Here is an 11,154-nt window from a genome sequence, read left to right as displayed (position 1 = left end):
TTCTTCTGAAGTGACTGCTACTGACAAAGCAACAAGATGCAAGGCTGGGGGAGCACGGACCGGCTGTTCCCACACAGCAGATCTCTGCCGGCGCCGCTGTCAGAGCTCCTTCCCGAGATGCAAGGAAAGACAATGTTACAGCAAGTAGGCAGCATTTTCCTAGCAATATTGCATTGTTTGTCTTCTTCGCTTACATCAATATTTCAGTGAGGAAACAACAAAGCGTTTCCTTCCACCAAGCAGTGAAAGAGATCTCAAATAGGGGAAGTAATGCTTTTATTACCAAAGTATATGTGGAACAAAGTGCTTCCTTTTTTCCTATTTATTTCTAAATCACATTCACACTAACTGTTGCATCCATTTTCTGCATCTCTGTCTGCGTGAAAGAAACTTGGGGAGAAATTACCTCAATAACGTCTTTCTAATCTTCCTTGTTTACAGCACACTTTTTGTTCAAAGTCATTATGACAGTCGTGGAACATTCTGAGTATGATGCAGTTATTGAATTTTAAATGAAAACTAAATTGGCTGTGGTAGAGGGGGAAAATATTTCATAGCACAGTAATTTTTCCTCAGGGTACAGTTGCTACATTTTATTAGAAATAAGCAATTTTCACTATGTCTCCAAAATGTATAGAGGAGATAAACGTGAGGTATTAATCTAAGGAAAAAAGGCTTTTACAAGTATTTAACACCAAATGGTGGATTAAAGTTTGCATTTTTTTTCTATGTTTTTCTGGTGTGTAGCTGGAGAAGCTATTTACTCTTTTTACTGAAGTAAAACACATCTTAGCTCTCTGCATTGGTCAAAAGCCTCCCGTGATGTCAGTTAGATGGGATTTAATTGAGCCGATTGGAGGTTTTTTCTGCTTGATTTGTGCGTTCGGGAAGCGAGGAACATTATCTATATGTGAAATGTATTAAGGTGCCCATGTGGCTGATACACAAAACCGTCTGCTGAACGGGCAGCTCTCAGCTCCCGTAGGGATGCCGGGGCATCTCCCACCTCTCCGTCCCCGCCAGCCCCGCGCAGGGAGGAACACCCCGAGGGTGTCTCCGGCTGGTTCCGCCAGCAAGGCAAAGGGGAGGCGTTCGGGAAGATAAATATCGGGATAAAATAACTGCGCCTTCGTCCCAGGGCTGCAGCAGGTTGGCAGGTATTAATTTCACAGAAGAGCTCCGTCAGCCGGCAGATCTCCGCAGGGAACGGCGCTCACGCGTGGCACGGCTCGGAGGCTGCCGGGAGGGAGCTGGGAGCAGCCCGGCACGGCGGGCAGCCCCCCGAGCCCTGCCCGGGGTGGGAAATCTCGCTGGCAGGGCCTCCGGAGAACAGATTTCTGCAGCCGCTCAAGCTGCTCCGGCAGCATCATTCAGCCGTTCCTTTGTAAGCGAGCAGCGCTGATGCCCTGGTTTTACGTTCATTAGATTTGCTTCGTTCCTTCGGCAGCTCTCAAGCTCTAGTTAGGCTGCAAACGAGAGCAATATTCAAATCAGTGCTTAGCGAATTCTCATTAACCAGTATTAGTTCTTGTTCAGCTTCGGCTCCGATTATAGTTTGTCAAGCTGGAAGTAGATATGAATTAATTGTAGCAGAGGAAGACGCGTATTTTATGTATTTGCAAAGCATACAAATTAGTATGGAAAATGCATCCACACACGGTTAGTGGTGTCCGTAGGGTCGCGGTTTCACTCGGCTCGACTCAGAGCTGCAGCTGTCGCCAGCCCATAACGTTGACATCGTTCCCATCCTTTGCATACGTCTGCCTTTCGGCTACGGCTCCGCTACGGCTCCGCCAAACACTGCGCAGCCCCTGTCCCGTTAACGAGCATGTAGATTTTCTCTGATAGCTCTCATCCACCAAAATATGGATGGGGAACACAGCCTCTATGAACACTTATGTTCCTGAGCAACCCCACAGAGCTATGGCTTTCTCTTCCAAATAGGCCGTGTTCGTACATGCCCCTGTTGATGGCCTCCACAGGTGTTGGTGGTGTTGGCACATCAGTGGCCCCTGCTTGTGTCTTCTATTTGTTTCGTGGCTGCAGATCACATTGCAAATCCAAATGCACGGAGTGCACAGAGTAGGGTAAACGCAGCAAGCAGGCAGGACGAGGTTCAGTTTGAGCAGAGCCTGTAGGCTTGCAATGGGACGCAATTATGGAGAAATCACGGTTTGCTTGGCCCCAGGTTGCTTTGTGCTTTGGGAAGTAAAACCTGCATCGGCACTGAATGTAAAATGAGCGTTAGAAGTGCGTTCAGGAGAGTGCGGATAGAGGATTTTGTTAGATCCTCACAAACTGGTGCCATTTTCAGAAAATCTGGTCTGGGGTTGGATTTTTCACACTTTTGCTAGGATGCTAAAATAGAAATTCAGGGGAGGTTTACAAGCCAGCTCCCAGCAAACCTCACACTAAGTAAGCTAATTCAATTTATCGGTACTTATCGGATGCTGGGATGAGAGACCGTTTAGAACTGAATACGTTAATGTAAGTCTCTCTCCAGATTAACCACAAGCAGTTATATTTTTATGATTTAGCAGTGTTGTTTATGACTAACATTTACAGAAGATTACTAGTAGATTTTCAATAAAAGCTTTTCAGCTAAAACTAAGATTATAACAATTTTAGAGATAATTGGACAACCGTTGAATTCAAAAGCTGGTAAATATAGGGAGTTTTTCAAAACTCTATATTGCATGCTGACATAATGGCAGGTTAGACTTCCAGATGCATTGCTATATGATGAATGTATAGCTTGCTAAAAATAATGATACTCTTCGTCTGTTGAAATATGTCGCAGCCTGTAAGCAAATGAAAGGGGTCCCCCCCATTTCAAATTAAATCGATTGTGAAAAGCATTTTCTTATTAACAAGTCTCTTCATTTTAGAGCAAATAGGAAAATCCCTGATAGTATATTCTTCCCTCTTCTGTTTTTTTCTCTTCGTAAATATGCCAGCATGTCTGTGTGGGCTTCACAAACTGAAATGGGACGGAGACTGTATTAAGAAAAATTAAGAAAACATCATTGCAAAAACTTGGAGGAAAACTTGTGGTTCACATGTAATTTCTGAAAATAACATTTGTTCCTCCTTTCATGCTAGCATGTGATACACAGGTACCAGTGTCCTTTGGAGGCTCTGCACCCACAGTCGTAAGGGATCAGATTATCTCAGCTGAATGAGTGGCTGTGTAGCAGCAAGGCTAAAGTAACCGTGAGCTGGATTTATCCAGCCACATGGGATAATTTTTTACCTCGCAATGAATCTAGACATGTGATCTGTGAGCTGTCACAGATAGCAGAAAAGAAAGGTAAGCTTATAGACATCACACTTAGATAGTTTTACAGCAACCTGCATCAGCCTTGAAAAAACTTTATAGTAAACAAGTTGACAAAGGTTGAAAATCTCTAGTTTAGGGGAAAACTTTATCCCCTCTCCCCCCCAAACTGGAATTTTATGGTCTTTACATTTTGCTATCAGATTTGCTGTAGAAGTGCTGGAATTTTAGTACAACTGCTGTTTCCATTAACTTCATACAAAACCAAACTCTTCAGAATTTTTCTACATGTGTATGGGTGCATCTTTACTCCTCCATTTAATGATAGTTTAATTAATTGTTTCCTGGTTTTCAGCTTTGTATTGGCTGCCACCCATTCAATCTTAGTTTTATTTTTTGGACAAACCTTGCTGTAAATAGCATTTCAATGTCTACACAAGGAATGTAAATGTTGTTCTAATTTCCAGCATCATTCAAATGCCCACATAACCGTTATCCTTGTGAAAGCAAATTGAATCTGTCACGTCATCTTCTATGGAAGTCTAATTCTTGGTAACAAAAGATATTGCAGCTGACAGATGGAGCCACACACTACATAATTAAGTCTCCAGTGTGTGTCAACTGTAGCCTTTCAGACACAATTAGAGTCTGACCAGTTCACCCATTTAGGTACTTTAAAAAAAAAAAAAAAAATCCCGTAGGTGGGTGCGGAGGTTTCTGTGAAAAATGAACTCCAAAATGCGCTAAACAGAAGAAAATAGGATCGTGTTCATCGCCAGACTTTCCACCGATAAAATTTGATACAGCTCTTTAAATCCTCACTTTACGTCCTTTTCTTTTGCATTTATTATGTCCTAAGTGTAGCTAAGCATAAACTCTTCTCAGTAGGGATGCTCGTGGAGGCAGTGGATGGAAAATACATTTTCTTTAGAAAACTAGCTTCGGGAACCCCCAGCTGTGCAGGAGATACAATTGTGTTAGGTTTGTAACAGTAGATTGTAAAACTTTGGAAAAAACTACGAAACAACGGAAAACTTTAAGAGAAGAAAAAAGGTGCTTAGTGGTGTGCGATGCATCCAGAATTAAAGAGGAGCCCGAAGCACTACCTTGTGATCCGGGTCTCAGTATCTGCCGTGCTCGGCAATCTCCATGTTTAGGACTTTTCTTCATAGAGTCACAAAGACAAACACAGAAGAGGTTTTAGGTAATCTGTTCCACTGCTCTCCTGATAAATGGTTAGGCATCTTACAGTAATCACCTCTGAATACGTGAGGCGTTCTGGTCTATAAGAATACCTGAGCAATACCAGATCTCAGTTTTTTCCTGTTATACCTATATTTTAGCTTCCAAAGTTGATTCCATTATTCCTGATATACACTCCTTTGTTCATTCTTCCTTCTTTCACTAGAACACATACAGCAGTTGCCTGATAGTCTTTATAATGATGCACCAACAGCAGCAAAAGCAGCTCTCAGAGTACAACAGTTTTTTCACGTTTCTCTTCACTTTTTAGGTATGCTTTGCTTCATTAAAGAGAAGTTCCATGCTGCTTTTATTACGCTGGCTACTACTGAAGGATAGGTTTATTAATTCAGAAGTTTTAATTAAATCACTTTCAGAGGGACCTGCTTGGCATGAAAATATATTCTGTGTCTGACTGTAAGGAGTCTCCGGTGAAACAGCCTTCCTTGCCGACCATTCGCATTGGACACCTGTATTTCAAATTGGCGTTGGCAAGGAGATCGGGAGGCAGGAGACACCAGGACAGCGCGCACAGAGCAGCGCTCCCCAAATGCAGGGCTGCGACCACCAAGCCAGTCTTTCAGCTTTCCGTAACTGTGTCGGCAGACATCTCAGATGTAAACACCCATCCAGAAATGGAACCGGACCATGGTGAGCATTTGCAGGCGTACTGCTGGTGCCCATCCCACAGCAGCATGCAGGAGGTGAGGTAGCCACATGCGTGGCAGCTTCCCTGGTCATGTGGGAGGGTGGTCTAGAAGAAGTCTAAGCTCAATGGAGAAAAATAAGTTGCCAAGAAGCAGCTCGGTCAACTTTTCCTACACGGCTAGCTTAAAATGGGATGGACTGCCTCATGGTTGGCCCTATCAAATGCCTAGTTCAGGCTGGGTAGTCACTTTTAGCAGTTTAAATTAGGGCTGGAGTGGGATTTAGCCACTTTTTTTTGAGAAAGAAATCTCCAGAAGGCATATACACTTCTGTAACAGATCTGCATTCAGAAGAAAGGAAGCTAGGTCCCAGAACTTGGTTTAGCTTGGCTTATATGGGATAGATTTGATTTTAAGAAATAAATCTTTCCTTGAAAAAAAGAATGAATCTGTCTAATTCTGGGAACCATACTTGATGGTGAATTTGCCCTCTGACCTGCCTCTTTCATGCTGCCCACCCCAATCTGGCACAGATTTACAAAATTGATTTAAAGACTTAGCTCTCTCATCCCATTTCCATGCTTTCCCCCAAAGTAACCAAGTTACAATGCTTTCCTCAGGCCAAATGCATTTTCAAGAACGCCATTACTCAATAAACCACAGGTGAGGTCAGGCAGGAATTATTTTTCCTTGCAGTCATCTAAAGAATAGGAAAAGAGGGAGGAAGAGTCTTGATTTCACCTACCAGACTACACCCTGCTCACTCCCCTTCTGGCCCATCTCTCTCAGATCTGTGGTTTGAGCCATTAAAGTCCTGGCCTGGATGGGCTTTAGTGCCGGGAAGGTCTGATCTGGATCTTGCACACTGGTGTAGAGCAGGAGAAACCCCACGGTCAGGACCTCTCCGCTGTAAATCTCACTAAAAGCCATAATAGCCATGATACATCAGGTAGAAGACCTGGAGAGAGCAAATGCTCTCATCTCAAACACTGAATTTACAGTAATTAACAATTGTAAATGCAATTGCAATATTTTATAGGCTGTCCTTCCTATGATTGTGGAGAATGGAAGTTAATGGAAATACACTTGATAGTACTTGTTGGCTGAAGGGCTTACATTAGCTGATCTAGTACCTCCAAATGCACACTTAGGTAATAATGTAGTAGATGAATCAGAGACGAATGAGATTTTTTTTTTTTTTTTTTGAGAAATAATAAACATGTTTCTCTCACTAGGCTCAGCTGGGATATTACTGCTCTTCATATAGTCAAGTGTTTTGTTGGGGAGATGAAGTGCTGCGTATAAACTTGTTCATTACCAGAAACCTGACAAATACTGAACTAATATCATGTCAACAATAAGCTGGGGATAATGCATTTCCTCTCCTTCTAATAGATTTTTTTCTTACATATAATAATAAGTAATACTAAAAAATTACAATGGGAAAAAACGGCCGCTGGAAGATGTCTGTTCTCTGTGATATGCAGTTCTTTTGATTTGAATATCAGGGGCAGAGAAGATGAAAATAATTTGTTTGGGGATTATCTACACGCAGAAAGAAACTTGATAATCACTTGAGTGAGTAGCTGCTGTATTTGTTTTCTACCCTCTTGCCTAGTGATCATTGTTCACTTCAGTGAAATTATTGTTTCCACGGGTGGGGAGTGAAGGAGAGTTCATTAAAGTGTCTCTGCTCCCCTGTTGCAAAAGTGTTAGCAGCCACTTAGCAGGACTTGCACGCTCAAGGAGGTGTGTTAGTTGGATCTACAATATTCACCGATCAATTAATGGTTGGGTTTTTTTTTCCTTAGGGGAACACAAACATGTTAACACAAACAGGAAGATCTAATATACAGACTAGCTTAGCCTTCAGAAAAGGCCTAGTGCATCTTCAAGACAACATAGCACTTAATGGCACATGTATAATTATGTTTTATAAAGATTTTATAAGAATGGCCAGAATAATATTAATGATGTGTGAACATAGGTGGCAAGACTAGATTTATGTTTCAGGCAATTACATTTTACAAGCTGAAGTAGAGAACAGAGGTAATTAACAAGAATAATGAAAGCACTACCTTGCCATAAATCACTGTTAAAAAAGAGTAAATAATAGAAGACAAAGGGATTATGAGTCAAGTTCAGTCGTTATCCATCAATTTTAGAGCAGAAGGGTGGCTTTAATTAGTGAAATGGCATAGCACTTGTTTGGTGCTTTCAAATAATCTTGATGCTCTTCTATCAGGGGGAACAAACATCTGATTGAATGCAAATGACAGTGATTGCCTTCTCCACTTTTCTAATCAGTGCAGGAAATTTCATTTTGCCCTCCTTTTAATGAAGCAAAGGGAGCGATTAGCAGGCATGCTGGACTGGGGAATTTTGCAGTCCTGATTGCAGATGAGGGTAACAGTCTCCCTAATTTGTGAAGGAAAAAAAAGCACCCAATGCTCCAGCACTTCCAGTTTCCTGTGAATTGTTTAGTTCCAGTTTTTAATCTGCAATGCTTTGTGGATCAGAAAGCAAATCAGCCTCTACTGGGAAGATCCTTATCTATTAATTACTTTTTCCTCTTCTTATCCTAGAAGATGTTTCTCATACCGAGCGACAGGAAGATGATGTTGAATCGTAGTAACAGCAGATGCTACTGGGACGCTATCACAAGTCCGAGGCGAACGGGCTCTTTGTGACCAGCTCCGGGCAGAACCCCAGCACCTTCTCCGTGTGTTTTCTTTGCATGTCTTGAGGTAGCAGCTCATCTTCAGCTGAGTTTACCCTTTCTCCTCATTCTGTTTAATCTTGCGAGAGGAGTAGCTGTATCCCTGCCCTGCAGCTGACCTTTGCAGAGCAGAAATGTTTGACCTTTGCAATGCGTGAGATCGCAGAGACGACACGTGCTTAAGATACTCCTCTAAGATACTCTGGTTTGAATTCACCACTGCCCTTTGTGTGAATTGCCTGGTTCAGTCCTGACAGCGGTGAATTGTCCAGGATCCTCAAAGGTCGTCAAAACCTAGGACTGGCTCTGTTCTAGGTGTTTCTGGCTCTCAGAGCAATTTCGTGTTAGTTTTTCTTCTTTCTTTACGTGTGGGATTCATCCTCAGCACCTGCAGGAGGAAAGTATAAGATTCTTCCATGCCTGTTGTTTGTAGCTTATATTTGCACATGATGCCCTTTGGACAGGTCAGTGTTAGCTTGCTATTAGAAGCCTCTGTTTTATGAAAATCTCACGACTCCTCCACTGCTGTGAGCTGTTGGCCATCAGCACCTGGAGGCCATGCCCACAAGCGTGCTGTGACTACTCAGAAAGCAGCGCGAGAGCGGGCTCACCATTTAACGCAGGTGCAAAGTGAGGGCCTCAGCCATGCCGGTCAGGGATAGATCTTTCCCAAACTAGGACATGCCACTGACTTCTAATATCGTGTCTCCCCTGCTGAATAACAAAATTGTAAGAGGTGATGTCAGTTATCCCCCAGCAAATTCTCCTTCACCTTGTTACAGGAGAGACAAGGCACCATTTCCCTCTGAACCTTCAGAGTATAGGCTGTCATAAAAAAAGAAATAATGTGGCAGATTCTTGCTCAGCCCAGAGAGGATGGAGACGACTATGCCTGTCCCATCAACACCTGAGTCAAAAATTAAGAGAGCCCCGCTCTCCCAGAAATGTGAAGCTTGGTAGAAAGATCCCGGGGGAAGCCGCATGCCACAGTGTAAATATGGATTTTCCCATGGATGAACAAAATATAATTCTAAACATCTTGTCTTAACATTTTAGCTGATACAAGGACTGTTTCCTTGGAAGTTGTTTTGTGTTCTAGTTATTTATCTCAGAGCTGAGCGAATATGGACTGAAAACATGACTGACTAGCGAGAGGGCTTTTTCATCCTGATCAGCTTGGGCTGTGATTTTGACTGACTTCACTGACTAAGGGATAAGATAGTTGCTACTTGTAGACGCATCTGATCTCTCATTGCCAAGAGGACATGCTGCCATTCTGATAAGGAAGAGTAACGCTAAGTTATTTCTCCATTCACAGAACACAAATCTGTTTTTGCAAGCAGTTTGCCAGACTGTGATACTAATCAATATAGCCTCTTTACTAATCCCTAGCTGAGGGCCATTTCATTTCCACTTGGTATCTGTGTAGTCTAGTCTGAGGTGAGTGGGGAGTTTCTTTGCACTGCTGAAGATTTGCTACAAGGCATCACGAGAGACGGCTGTTTCACTGCTGGGTGAAAAACTCTATATGTATGCAATATGTTTTGCAGAGCATTAAGACACCCTTTGACTGAAAAGTAATGAGAAATGGACTATTTACTATTATTCATTATTGCATGTGCAAAGCTTGTGAGCTAAGTTTAATTAAATTCAATAAAGACATACACAATAAAAATGAACAATTAGCAGCAGTGAAGGATTCTGATCTGAATCTGTGAAGACTTTCTTCATCCCTGCAGCAGAGCGAGAAACAAAAAGACTGTAATCTCACCTGACACATATAGAAAGGGAAAGCTCTACGTTGCCCATATTGCAAGCGGGTAAATTCAGTTTAACCTGCGTTCGTCCTTGATTACACACTGCTTTCTCCTCTGCCTATAGACCTCAGCATAAATGTCTAGCCACCCAAGTCACTTCTAGATACTGACAAAATGCTTTGTGTCACACAGAGAGCACGCCTACTAAATATAAAAGGTTGCAATGGAAGTCTAATGAATACTTTCAGGAGATTTGCTAATCTGTGGGAAGAGTCTTTGGCGGCTAGTGGGTATTGCGGCATGCTCCACCCTGCTGACCACAGGGCGAGTGATAAATGATGCTGAAGGGATGGAAAGCTGAGCTGGGGAAAAAGGTGCTCATTCAGTACTGCAGATTCTCTGTGCTGTATCATCATCTCTGGTGATGCTAGGATGAGAGTAACAGTGTAGATCCATTGTGAAAAGGTTCAATATTTCCTTGCGTACTCAGGCTGGGAAAAATCTCCGTGGTTCAGAAGCTGCATTGGCTGATGAGAATCACATTGCAGCCCTTCGGGTTGGAGGCCTCAAGAATCTGGATTTTCCAAACCTTTCTAGATCTAACTGAATCAAAAATCTAGCCTGAAAAATATTTTGTCATGGTCAAATTTAAAAAAAAAACCACAACAAAACCAAACCCAAACCAAACAAGAAGAGATAAATTATTCCCATCATTACACAAAGTTAAATCAAACTCTGCACATCACATAACTCTTCATGGCCCAAAACCCAGATGTGAGTTTTGATATTGGGCTTTCTCCACATCCTAAACTGGCATGCAGTGCCATATTCAAAAAGGAGAGTATAGAAGGTTAGCTGTGCCTCTTAGAGTCTTGTCCTGGACAAAGACTTTTGTGAGCTCAGTTTTTCTTGCAAAGGGATGAGCGCAGCTCTGCCAGCACTGCAGGTAGCATCTGTCCTGCAACTCGCATAAGCTGACATAAACTTGGTGCAAACTCTAACAGCTTCAGATGTGTACTGCCAGTGTGATGATACAGAGTCATAGCTCAATAAACCAAACCAGCTTCTTTTGGTGTCCCGCCTGCTCGAGCGCATCACTAGAGCTGATTGGAAACTGGCCAAGAGAAACAGTTCCTCTGGCAAAATTCTGACTCATTGAAAGCAAAGCACGTTACAAAAATGCCTCAGTTTTGAAGAAGCAGGGCGACAACTTTCAATTCTGAGCTTCTTGGAAAGTAATGCTATGATTTTTTTCTTTGAAAAAAACATTTTATTTGTTTTTAATACTTGTACTTACGCAGTATGTATGTGTATATAGTGTACAGTGTACAAAAGAGTTGTCCAATTTCAATGACAGATTTTTTTTCTTGATTGAAACAGAATGTTTCAGTTGTCTGAAAAGAAATCTCAAGTATTTTAACTTGTGGCAAATACATTTCTTTAAAAATCCTAGAGCCGCAGAAGATGAAAAAGTGGCAGTTTCATGTAAAGCAGAAAATCTGATTTCAGTTC

This window comes from Haliaeetus albicilla, chromosome 10, assembly GCF_947461875.1.
Source record: "Haliaeetus albicilla chromosome 10, bHalAlb1.1, whole genome shotgun sequence".
Classification (NCBI taxonomy): Eukaryota; Metazoa; Chordata; class Aves; order Accipitriformes; family Accipitridae; genus Haliaeetus; species Haliaeetus albicilla.
The sequence above is the reverse complement of the archived record's forward strand: the minus strand, read 5'-3'. Positions refer to the sequence as shown.